General features: G+C 39.4%; 1 long non-coding RNA gene across 1 annotated transcript; it reads right to left on the bottom strand.

Moving 5' to 3' along the window:
* Positions 1-2,749: 2,749 nt before the first annotated feature.
* LOC131229374 (uncharacterized) lies at positions 2,750-11,374 on the bottom strand. The gene is made up of 2 exons (XR_009163298.1): positions 8,255-11,374; positions 2,750-7,166 (listed from the first exon to the last, which is right to left on the bottom strand). It is a non-coding gene; the product is annotated as an uncharacterized LOC131229374 (long non-coding RNA).
* Positions 11,375-13,154: the final 1,780 nt, after the last annotated feature.

The raw sequence follows: 13,154 nt of genomic DNA, 5'->3' as shown, positions 1-13,154 counted from the left end.
ATTTCTCATCAGTTTCAGATGGTGTGGCCCACTTGAGGCCCAGATATGGCTGATTTTTTGAATATCTTGTAATCTAGAGGGACCACCAAATCCACGTGTGAATTTCATATATATATATATAACACGTGTGGGAAATGGTACCATGAGTCGACCTCATGGGAGATTCCCATGAGGTGGAGCTGTGTGGGCCCCACCGTGATGTGTGTTAAATATCAACAGTGTGCATTTGATGGGTCCCCTTTAGGTTAGGGTGTGAACAACTTCTCATTGGGCTCAATAATTTTATTTTATTTTATTTTATTTTATTTTTATGTTTCTTTTTACACACACACCCACGCTGGTGGAATTTCACCACCTATGGGTACTCGAACCCTTGACCGTGAGTTGAAACTCCTGAGAGTCTACCACCCAAGCAAGAGTAAGGTCCCCTCTCAATCATTGGCCCAATAAATGATTAGGGATGTTCTGATGGGAGGATAACCCCTCTCAACCGTTATATGTGATGTGGCCCATAGCTCGATTGGGAAGTTCACATGAGGTCATATGTATATATATGGAAAAGGTACTATGTGCTCGACCTCACGATAAGCTCCCGTGAGGTCGAGCTATGTGGGCCCCATCGTGATGCGTGTCGACCATCAATATCGTGCATTTGATGGGTCCCCTCTAAATTATGGGATATCCCAAAAATCAGCCGTATACGGAACTCAGGTGGGTCATACCATCTAAAATCATGTGAAGACACTGTTAAAACATATAAAAGCACTTGGTGGGGCCCACTTGAGTTTTGAATGCTGCTGAGACTTGGTCTGAACCCTCCTCCAAGTGGGACACACATAATGGATGGGCTGGATTTGCAAACCACATGTCGGTGGGCCCAAAAAATGATTATGAATGTTTTAATGGTGTACGGCCCCTCCCCACTTCCGTATGTGGTGTGGCCTACACAAGTCACGAATTGACTTAATTTTTGAGACCTAGGCCCACGATGGAATGGTACATCTGACTGATGGGGTAGATGTTCGAAACACATCACGGTGGGGCCCACATAGCTCGACCTCATGAGACCTACTCATGAGGTCGAGCGCATAGTACCTCCCCCCCCCCCCCCCCCCACCCCACACACACACATATATATGTATATGGAAAAGGTTCTATGCCGTCGGGCTCATGGGAACTTCCCATGAGGTTGAGTTGTGTGGGCTCCACCGTGATGTGTGTCGAACATCTACCCTATCAGCTAGATGCAACATTCCTTAGTGGGCCTAGGTCTTAAAAATCAAGTCAATTCGTGACTTGTGTGGGCCACACCACATATAAAAGTTGAGAGGGTTACCCTCCATTAAAACACTCATAATCATTTTGTTGGGCCCACCGAGATATGGTTCACGAATCTAGCCCATCCATTATGTATGTCCTAATTGGATGAGGGGTTAGACCAAGTTTCAGATGCATCCAAATTTCAGGTGGGCCCCACCAAGTGTTTTTATATGTTTTAGGCATGTCTTCACATTATTTTAAGTGGTATGGCCCACCTGAGTTCCGTATACGGCTGTTTTTTGGGGTATCCCATAATTTAAAGGGGACCCATCAAATGCACAGTGTTGATGTTCGACATGCCTCACGGTGGGGCCCACACAGCTCGATCGCATGGAACCTTTTATATATATATATATATATATATATATATATATATATATATATGTTAATGACATTCAAATGTTTTAAAAAGTAGTGGCCTCATACGTGCATGCGCCCATGAATACGCGCATTGTAGTCCAACTCACAGTATTCAAAACAAATATAATAATTATACACTGCGTAATCACGAGATCTTCATCTGCTGCGGATCGGTTGGTGGGACCAAATACCTTGTACGGAAGCGGTGGGCCCACCTACACATCATGATCTCATGTGATCGAGCGCAGCTTCAATGGATCCCCGGATCCATTTAAGTGCGTGGACCCCTGACTGTGGGGCCTACCTTGATGTATGTGACGACATCCACACCATCCATCCGTATTGAAAACTCATTTTAGGGTATGATCAAAAAAATGAAGCTGATCCAAATTTGAAATGGACCATAGTCCATGAAATGAAACAGTAGTAATTGACCATTAAAATTTTCTCGTGGGCCACAAAAGCTTTGGATCAAGATGATATTCGTGTGGCCTCTTCATATAGGTCTTTGTGACCTTATCAACATGTGGACGGACTCCATGAAGTTTTTAATGGTGGGGATTCAATCAGACTGTTTCCTGTGGTGTGGTCCACCTAAGATTTGGGCATGGTTCATTTTTGGGATGATGCCCTAAAATTAGCTCTGAAAATGGTTGGACAGTGTGGATTTAAGGCACATACATCACTGTGAGCCCCACAGTCAGGGGTCCCACCCACGATCCGGGGTCTCACCTAATACACTGTAGATGGTGTTCATGTTTAAAAAATAAAAAATTAAAAAATTAAAATAAAATTTAGAAGATTGTAAATGTGCATTTCAAAGCATGAAAAATATTTACCAAAAGTATCCTCTTTAACTATTTAATTTTGAATAATAACAAATTATTATGAGGAGATTTCCTATTCATGATGTGGGCCATCATATCAATGGCTTGGATGGACCAACCATGGCCCCAAAATCTACAAACTGAGACAAATACAAAAATCCGCTGCCTCCTATTATTATTATTAGAAGTACTAGTAGTAATAGTAGTTGCAGCAGCAGCAGCATTAGTATAAAGGCAGAGTATAGTTAAAAAGGTAGAGAAAGGGAGCTTTAGTAGCAAGAGGTTAAGGTGCCATGCATGGGCAGTGGAAGAAATCAGACATTCTCAGATACTGATGGTGGCCATAAATACAGGAATTTATTCCAATATTCTGATGCAAGAAGAACAATAAAGGGAAGCCCATAAACATCAATCTCAGCAACCAAAGCATTATAAGACATGTCCCCATCAAGGCATCCATCTACATAATCCATTTATATGTTGGCCACCCACCACTCAATCCATCCACCCACAAGATGCACCATCACAGTTGATATTCTGCACGTAACCATCGAACCCGCAACTGGAATCAACGAAGAAAGAACGGTGTGTAAATCACGCCTACCTGATAATCCTTACAAGAGAATAAAACTGTAGAAAAGATATTGATTAGACGCGAGTGTTCTCAGAAAAAAGAAGAAAGAAAAAACATTGATAAGATGCAAATATGATATGGGTTATCTTTGTCGGTATTGGTTGTCACATGTCATTCCAAAGTTCATACACTTGGGTGCTGATTTATGCGAGAAAATTCTATTTGGGCGGTCATCATCGTCGAATCATTACAGGTTGCACCTGCTATTCCATATGATTAGCCATAAAGTGGCCTTTGTGGGGGATTGGAATGTTCCATCTTCTATAAATTCCATGTTCCAATGTCTAACGTAACTTCCAACAGCTTTCCATAATAGTCATGGAACCTTAGAATCATGACACTGTTGTGTATATATAGAGACTGTTCTGGTGGAAGTTGTGAGCCAAAGAGTCTAAACCGTTTGAGTCTTCTACCTCACATAGACTTCATTGGCTTATGATTTACTGGGAGAGTTGTTTTAGTGTAGAATTCAACAGTTCTGACATTGACTGATGCAGATAACTATCTACTCTTTATCTCCCTCAATGTCGATTAATGTCTGTGGTTGTCTGAGATATGATACTGTTCTTCTTGATTTCTCATTTTCAACCAATGGATATATATCATTTCATTTTCTTCCCGTGTTTGACGTGGTTTTGAAAATAGAACCCAAACATATACTTAGGCTGCCGTTTGGATGCACAAGTGAATTGAATTGCGATCATAATGTTTAATTGAAAAGGAAATGATCAAATATACAGATGTTTCCTGGCATCTGTAAGGTAGCAGTTATGTTTCTTTAGGTATGACTTGAAAGTTGAAACTAACATGGTTGCAATTTGGAATTCAGGCAGTTGACATGTACATTGCCAGGGAAGTTATGATTTGGTCATTTCCACTTTATTCAAATCATGATTGCAATTCAATTTTTGATAGTGCATCCAAATGCAACCCTTGCCACCTAGAAGAAAATTTGGGGCTGTTTGGATTGGAGGAATTTGAAAAAATAAAATAAAATAAAATAAAAATTACCAAGGAAATGCAATTTCCAACAGTTTCCCTCATTCATGTAAAGAGAGGATTGAGGAAATTGATTTCCTTTCTTCAAATTTCCTCTGCAACGAGCAATTTCCTTTTCTCTCATACCTAAAGCAAGGGAAACATTTTTCATTTCCATAGTTTTCCTCAGATGTGACATTTTCCTTTCCTCATCACTTCTTAGTTTATGTTGGATCTCAAAGGTGGCACCTTGGCTTCTCGACGTATGATCAAGGGCCAAGGATGGCTATGATGAAGTTCCGGACCCAAGTGGCTAATCCATGGTCCACTTACCTGGGACACTGTAGCCTGATCTCAAATAACAAATTCCATCACCTGAAGTGCTAGATATCTAGCATTAGTCAATCATTCAATCCAAGTATAAAAATTTCTCTTCTGTTCTCTTTAACGTCTTGAGTGTTTAGATCATAATTACCAGAAGCAAGAAATGGATACAAGTCTCATATGAATTCCAAAGCGGTCATAATGAGGAAACAGTTACAGATAGTAAATTTACTTCTAAGGCCTAAATTACAAGGGAAAAAAAAATACTTAGATGGATACCACTAAAAGAATCATACAACGAATGCATAATAACAGTTAAGCGAGAATTTGCAGCATCATATTATTATGAGATCTATTGTCACAAACAGCCATGACTTATTCACATCTTGAACAAACATTATAGAATAATCAAACTGGTCTAGTATTTCCTAAGCACATCTTCTTAATAAAGTTTGAATTAGTTCCATCCCCTTTAGTTTAATCAAATTTTAGAGTATCTTCTTTAAAAAAATGTGCTACAAACTTCAGATCCTATGCGAAAATCCTATATAAAAAAAAAAAAGGCACAAGATAATAGGAAGCAGTTTCCTAATTTTTGGAATCTTTGTGCAGCTTTCCTGAAAGTATGGCTGGCAATGGGACGGGCCAGTCCGCAAGCCCGAGCAAGTGGATTGGGCCTTGGCCTAATTAATTGTTTATGGTGGCTTGAATTTGAGACATGTTCAGTAAACAAGTTGGGCTCAGGGCACAGTTCATCATTGCTTGCAGGTCGGCCTTCGGTTTTAATTCTTGGTGTATCTAATAAATGGCTTGGGCCCAGGCCAAACCTGATCGAAACGAACCTGGCCCATTTAAAACCCTATCTGTAAGTAGGACATGTTTCCTGCATTCATTTAGACAATGCGTTGCGAAATGGGTTCTACAAAGTCCCAAAAGGAGACTCCTGGTACCCATACTGGGTAGTCGCATGTAGGCCATGATGATATATCACAAACACTAATATTAGTAGCATCGGGAACGTCCAATATGGAACCCACCATTGATTTATTATGTACTTATCAATGAAAAGGTACTAGCTTTGAAAAACCAGAAAATCAGCAACTACGACCAAAAAATGAAAGCCCACTAAATAGAGTTGTGCAGATAACAGAAAATCCTTACACAAGGAGTTTCAAAAAAAAATAAAAAATCTACAAAGGCATCTGTGATAGTGAAATATCTTGAAGTTCTACTCTAAGAGATTCATATGCTATGCACATTTCTTTTGTTCAAGGATATTCTCTCAAGTGGGCATCTTTAGTAATTGCAGAAAGGATACAAAAGGAAAACTGCACAAGAAATCAACAGGATGATGCCTAGGAAAAAAAGAGTGACTCAAAGAAGAATCCTATATTAATGCAGGGGCATTTTCACACCTGGCTGGAGTGGGTTGGCCTGTGGGATGCAGGAGCACACTCGGGATGGGTGGCCTGTGTGAGGCGGGCCCCATCCGTGTGAGGCACGTGGCTCATGTGAGGCAGAACCCATGTGATGTGGGGCCTATGAGGGTGATTCAGACGAGGTCCTAACCCATGGGATGTGAGGCCTAGGCTATGAGATAAAGGGATTGATTCACCATGCTCTATCAGTTCAAGCTTTTAGAGCAAGTGGTTAGTTGTCCTGCGTCACCTATCTATTTTTTTCTAACTGCTTATTGCTTCTGATTTTTGGAAACGGTTTTAAGTGTATTTTTAGCTTTGCTACTATGTTAATGACCAAAATGAAATCATGGATTTCCTGATTTCCTCTAGAATTAAGCAGCTACACTGTTTAGGGAGCATTTGGGTGTGCCACCAAATGATAGCGAGTCTTCTTTGGGAGAGTTAGTACGCTTGGTGTTTGGGGAGGTGCAGAAAATGGGACCTGAATTCTGTGGGCTTCTGTTTACCCACTTTTTCTGCCTCAAATCACAAGATAAGAACAGGAAGGCCATTCTGTTTAATTTGTGGTTTGGATGTTCTTCATCCTCTCCGCCTTGGGAGCAGGAAGACTAAAATGTACCTTGATATTGCACAAACAAGAAATAGAAACAAGCAGCTTGGTTACATATAAGATTTTCTTTTTTACGGAGCAAGATCATCTGCATACGAACGGATGTGACCATCTCTCATCCACACCGGAAAAGTAAAAAACATCGTTTCTTCTTAATCGAAAAATGAATATCATCAAACGGAAGATTAAAATGAAACAACTGAGAAATACTCACCACCCAAATCCTAAAGACTGCAAAATCAAAATCACAGTATACAGAACACAATACAAAATCTGCAAGAAAATATTGGAAAAGATGCAAACATAGCCACTGAAAGTGGAAGTCAGTTACAGATAAGAACAAGAGAACAGAATTAACTTACTGCCAGAAGGACTTGAAGAATGTAAAAACAAGATGTGAATCAATTAGAATTCTGTCAGGAAGACACAAAAGATGCCATTTAGTGAACCATTAGAGGATATTATTTTATTTTTACAGAGCATGAAAGACATGAAAATTTCTGAAATCTCCCAGATGTAACAAGCCCATTTCCTGCACATCTTCTTCGTCACCAGACCAACTGGCCCCCTTCTCAACCCAGTGTTTTTGTTCTGCCTTCATCTGACTTCTCAATGTGAAGCTGCCGTGCCACCGAATTTTTATTGAAGAGGAAAAATGGGAACCATCTGATCCATGTCAATGAGGTAACAAACTGAAATATCCAAATTAGCAATTAGATGTATCTAAAAGAGCCCAACAATCCCCAAAAGAAAGCTTCCTGGTCTGTTTTGACTTCTGTTGCCTTTCTTCTGCAAAGTGCACTAATCTGCTGCCTAAATTTAGAGAAACTGTTAGGCTGTTGAGATGTTTGGATATGCATTAAATGTGAGAAGGGCAAATCAAGAAGGATGGTGGAATTGAATTGGTGCGGTTAATGTTTCCAGAGAGGTGATGGTGATTTGGAATGTTGATGTGCCGACCACTCATTGCAGGATCGATGAAGCGAAGGACGTGGCCCATATTATGATTGGTGAAAACTGAACTCGCTATTGGATTCTTGATGGCTTTGATTCTTTAGATGTAGGAACAAAACGATGCTTCTTTCCAGTATTTTTGTTTTCTAGGAAAACCATGAAAAACAATGCTTGATGTGATCCTTCAGGTATTTATTAAAACGAAATCATGGACTAACAAATGCTATCATCTTGTTTGTGTTTACTAGAAGAGGATGTAATCCTTGTGAGTGCGCTTTCTCATGGCATACAGGGATGATAGCCAAACATCCCCTATAGAAACTAACCATCCACATAAAACAACATAATGGTTCAACCATTAGATGATGTAGAAACAAACACATCATTGTTACGGCAGTCATGGTTATTTCATCGTGACGAACAAAGATGTTCTCACACAAGAAAAAGGAGACGATTACAAAGTGTGAATGAAGTTTATCTTTGCTATAGGGGCAAAAGGTCTCCTAACAAATAACAATCAATGCCAAATTCATAAAATGTTAGGACTCTTAGACCTAATTTAAGGAATTAGGATAAATTAGAGAGGGTATTTTGGGGATGAATTGTTGGAGGTATTTTTAGACTAAAATATTGGCTAAATTGTAGGTTTTTGATATGTCAGTAAGTATGGGATGAATGAGAAAATAGTAATAGATTTTTTTGCTGAAGGCTAAGGTTTCTCAAACTAGCCCAACTATTTTCTTCTCCTTCTCTCTTTTCTTTTCAATTATTTTGTTCTTGATTCCATTGTTAGAAGGGATCTATCAAGTTGTCATCAGAGCATCACCTTAAGGTAAGTGTCAACCTGTTCTCAATTGGAATGTCTTCAGCAACAACCACAATAAACACTATTGGCCCTCATGGCTGCACCTACTTCAACTCAATCAAGACCTCCATTCCCTGCAACGATGATTGGATCATCAAATCAACAAACCACAAACATAATCTCGACAGACTTTCAAGGCTTTGCTTCCAGATTACATGACCAAACAGGCCAAGATTCTATAGGAGATGATATAATGCATATCCATGTCACTTCAAAGACTGTAGAAAATGAGGAGAATGTTAATGTAGTAATTGTTGGCCCATGATCATCTGGCAGTGTCCAAAATTCAACAGCAAGATGTGCAGGATTGGAGCATTTTGCGTGGTTCCAACAACGGGTTGATCACAATAGGGAGTGCCCGCGTTTGAAAGTGGAATTTCCTTGACTTGAGGAGGTTCTTCATAGCAGATCTCAAGGGAAGAACGATATTTCTGATTTCATAGGAGATGGACAATCTTAGGGTGGAGAATGGATCCATCATTCATGATGGCGACGCAATCCGGTGATAAGATTGGCATCCAGTGACATGAAAAGTGGGCTAAATGCCTCATGGATTAAACATTAGGTGCCTTTACTTGGAGTTTTAATTGAAAAATTGGCTAAATGCCTTTAGAATTGGCAGTTATGTTCCTACCTATACAACAGCTATAAATTGAAATGTGGAATAAATGCCTTGAGGATAGGCATTGAAGTGCCTTTACTAGAGTTTTCATATGAAAAGTGGGCTAAAAGGCTTAAGGATAGCCATTTAGGTACCTATACATAGAGTTTGAGTTAGAAAAGTGGGCAAAATCCCTTGAGGCATTTAGGTGCCTTTACCTAGAGTTTTAGCTTTAGAGTCAGCTAAATGCATTTAGGATTGGCATTTAGGTGCCTTCATAACAGTTTCAACATGAAAAGTGTGCTAACTGCCCTAGGGATAGATTGAGATGCCTTTACTTGTAGTTTTAACTTGAAAAGTGGTCTAAATCCCATAGGGATACACATTAGGTGCCTTTACATGCCACTTTAACTTTACAAGTGCGCCGCATGCCTTAAGATAGGCATTTAAGTTCCTTTACTTAAAAAGTGGGCTCCAAGAAATTTAAATGTTTCATATATAAGCATTTAGGTCTTGTGGGCTCCAAGAAATTTAGGGAACCCGTTACAGTTCCAAGGGAGGAATCACACTATGGTGAAACAAACACCCTGGTTTGATTATTCGAAGTGGGTTCTTACAAGAATCTGTTTCAACCCTACTGCTCAATCCTGCACTAACCTTACATTTAACTATTTTAATGGCCGAAATTAAATAAATAAATAAAATAAGAGGAAACAGAGAGAGAAAATGCAACAAGGGGAAATCAGAACGTTAGTCCTCTCCAAGCTATCTTCCTCGGTGTTTGGTGATCTCAAATAGCAATATGGGGCTTCTCTTGAACTCCCTCTCTTTGCACACTTTCTTGAACATTAAGTTCCCCCTTTTGCTTTGATTTTTGTCCTCCTGCTGTAGATCTTGAAGTGTAATGGTGGTGGTGGTGGCATTAAAAAAATGGTGGAGAACGTAAACGTAGTCACATTCTCCTCAACTCCCTGAGGAAGAAGAAACCACATTGCAGCTACATTGACCACATCAAAACCAGGTCATGGCAGGCTGCAAACATCTGGGTCCCTACTATCCCTCACATTGTATCCACAGTTACAAGGATTAAACAACATCAAATTTTCATGAAGTTGGTCTAATTGGAGAGCTTATCGAATTAGCTTTCCAACAATGTAGCTCTAGCACATTAATGACTTTGGAGCTTCTTTGGATCAATCTAACAACTGGGGCCCACTGGGCCACCTCATGATGTGTAATCTCCATCGATTCTTTTTCTCATGATTTTGAAATTGGATTGCCTTTCAAATTTCATGGATGCCCTTCACACATCTAGATCTTCATTCCAGCATGCTTCCTGGAGCACTCCTGATGCATATGGATGAATGGCTACATTAACTTGATCTGGCTTAATCTTCCATTGGAACATCATCAAACTTAGTGCATAACTCTGGTGAGCTGATATCTTCATTCAAGTAGACTAAAGTAAAAATGTGACTGCTGGGATATAAAAGCATGTGGGTCTACAAATGCTACTCATGTAGAAAAAGATTTGACAAAGGCAGGTGACTAGATCACATAAGCGCATGTTGTTATAGATTTTAGTCATGTTAAAACATCAGATCAACCATATGCAGGTAATTTGGTTAGGTCGTAGTAAAATGCCGACTCAACCCTATGCTATTAAAAATGGGTTTGGATCGTATACAAATATCAGCTCTATCCTATACCATAAAAAACATGCATTTGGATCATATTAAGAAATCGGTTCAAACATCAGGTCATAAAAAACATGGGTTTGGATCGTATTTAAAAGATCAGGTTGAACCTGTGCCATCAAAAACATGGTTTGGACCATATTCAAACATTGACTCAACCATATGCCGAAAAAAAAAAAAAAAAAAAATGGGGTTCGATCGTATTCAAACATGGGTTCAATCGTATTCAAACATGGCTCGACCCTATGCCATTAAAACATGAGTTAGGTTGGTTTAAAACAATGAGTTGACCCTACACCATTGAGAAAAGGGTTAGGTCGTATTAAAATATTGGCTCGACCCTATGCCATTGAAAAATGGGCTAGTTGTATTAAAGCATTGGCTCAAACCTATACTGTTAGAAATTCCTGCAGGATCTAGTTTTCTCAATCAGAACTTATGTGGAAATGTGGATGTCCTTTATAAATATCCTATTGTTCCTTTCTTGCCAGCAAACGACACCAAACTCCACAGAATCTTGCACTTGCCATGGACTGGACTGCTCACCAACTAATAAATCCTCAACCAGGGACACACTTCTGACCCAGGGAGTTTTAAACTCCCTAAGAAATTCCATACCGATTCCACCGTTGCATAATGAAAAAGCAAGTGAACACAAGGAGTCTGTATAGGCTTTGATGCAGGGATGGACATGATGAGATCGACCACCATCTTCCTCAGGGAATAACTACTCCAAATCCACGGAGCTCTCTGGACTCCCTTAAAAACGCGACTTACTATAAATAGTAAACTTACTATTCATAGACTGTCACCATTCCTACTAGACTTCATGGTTTTCAGCCAAAAATGGTAAGTGTCTAATTTGGCCTAACCACGTTATTCTCCTAATTTTCCTAAGCCCCTTTCATGTTGGACACAACTCCTACAACTCAAAAGTATCAAAAGTTATGATCGAACTAAAACTTACTATTTATAGTAAAAACAAAAATAAGATGGACTTTCAACCGCCAATCTGATGGAATCTCTCAAATCCAGCATGGGCAACCCAGCGTAGCAGGTTGGTTGGCTAAAGTAGCTTATCCGCCCCGAAATCATATATAATATGTCCAAAAACTCATTCCGGTTTGCGAGATACAACTGTTTTAAGGTTCTGATGATCTTGATCATCTCCACCTCCGATGGGGCCTTCTCTGGTCCTTCTTTGCCATGAAAGTGTCCGCAACCTGCTCTACATCAGATTTTACACCTAACACATTGGTTTGGAAGGAGGCAGACCACACTCTTGCAGATTATCAACCGTCAATTTTTTTTTGCTAGATCACTGTCCGCATGAAAACTGAGACTCTCAGAATGGCAGATGATTTCCACAAATGGGCAGCATGGTGGGATTTAGCTTCATTGTATGAACAGAGAAAGTAAGGATTTCACTGAAAATTTTCCAGACTTCTCCCATTTCCATATTCTTTCATATGCTAATGAAGGCAAGAGAAGAACCCCATTCAGCATCCTTAACAGAGCTGAGAGGTCTACCATTTCCTCATACTTCAAAATTCTTTTAGGACTATGATCATATAACCAGCAAAAAGCATATGAATATACAAAATCCTAGTCACAAAACCATGGGCCCATTTTGATTTCTGTGTTGTAGGAATGGAAGGGAAAATACAAAATATCAGCCTGATCCAAAATTTCTGTGACCCAAAAGAATTTTTTAATTATCAGCATTCGGTCAAAAATGTTTCATGTGGTATGGTCCGCCTGAGATTTGGATCGGCTTCATATTTCAGCCCTTAGATTTGGATCAAGCTGATAATTGTGTTTTCCCTTCATCCAGGTCTTTATGACCTTATCAATAGGTTAGATGGCAAATAAACATTACAGTGGGGCCCGGGAAGCTTTTAATGGTAAGCATTAAATCACCATTGTTTTTTGTGTCCACCTGAGATAACTTATCTTCCTCATTTTTGGGCTCATGCCCTGTGATATTTTTGCATCTTTTGCCTGTAAGAATGTTACAGGTTGAAACAAAGTTACAACTTTCCTCTCCCAAACACCATCTGTAACTTCCATACATTTTACACAACTTACAGGCCTCCAAACGCCCTGAAAGCAGCTCGTTATAAGTAATGGAAATTTTTCCCTGCGATCATTGTTGGGATTTTGAGTGAGGAGAGATAATAGATTGGTAGATTGGCTAATATCAATTTAATAAGTGTGAATCGTGATAACCACTCTTCCACATTGCCAACTTTTTTTCATATCTTTTTAAAGACCGGATCCCATATGAACAATGAGAATTCACATAGATTGGTAAGCTGATATTGAATATGTGAAATCCAATCCATCTATCAAGTGGGAACCATTGTATTCACCATACACAGGGAAATCATATGGGCTACAACAATGTGAACAATGTCAAATTGCCTCTAAAATCTCTGAAGGGTGGCCCACCGGAGTTTTGAATCAGGCTACTTTTCAAGTGAGTCACACCTAATGAATGGGTTTGATGAAAGATTAACAGCATATTTATTTGATAGTTAAAAATGCATCCAATGGTCTTATT

Source organism: Magnolia sinica, chromosome 16, assembly GCF_029962835.1.
Source record: "Magnolia sinica isolate HGM2019 chromosome 16, MsV1, whole genome shotgun sequence".
Lineage (NCBI taxonomy): Eukaryota > Viridiplantae > Streptophyta > Magnoliopsida > Magnoliales > Magnoliaceae > Magnolia > Magnolia sinica.
This window is presented reverse-complemented; position numbering and strand designations above follow the sequence as displayed.